Source organism: Daktulosphaira vitifoliae, unplaced genomic scaffold (assembly GCF_025091365.1).
Source record: "Daktulosphaira vitifoliae isolate Bord-2020 unplaced genomic scaffold, ASM2509136v1 Scaffold_1, whole genome shotgun sequence".
NCBI lineage: Eukaryota > Metazoa > Arthropoda > Insecta > Hemiptera > Phylloxeridae > Daktulosphaira > Daktulosphaira vitifoliae.
The window spans coordinates 6,068,001-6,068,503 of NW_026099572.1; positions in this window are offsets into that span (position 1 = coordinate 6,068,001).

Consider the following 503-nt stretch of genomic DNA (forward strand, 5'->3'; position numbering starts at 1 on the left):
AAAAAAAAAAAAAAAAAAAAAAAAAAAAAACACATCATAGTAAAATTAATACCTTCTCAGCTTCGCATCGAAGCTAAAATTTGTAAATTGGAAAATTAAATTACATATTAGATATACTGATTTTATATGTACTTTCAAACATTTTTTTTTTTTAGAAATATTTCATTTAATTACAATTCTAATTAAATGCAATGAAATTCGTTAAAAAAATTAATGTCAAAACCTTTGCATGCTTCTTTTCTGTATAAGAATTACTCCAGTAATAAATTATATTTATACATTTGTATTTTAATTTGAGTTACTCTTTGTAAATTAGTTAAAAGGAAAAGTTATTACCGTAGTATATTTAAGTGTAACATGGTACTAAGTTTTAGCTATAATTGAATTAAAATGTTACTAGATTTTTTATAAGTTTATGAGAAGTAGTTAAAATTTTTCTGGTATTTTTCTGTTTTAAAAATAATTTTGCTCTTACAGGAATTAATTTTTTACAGTATTTAAAA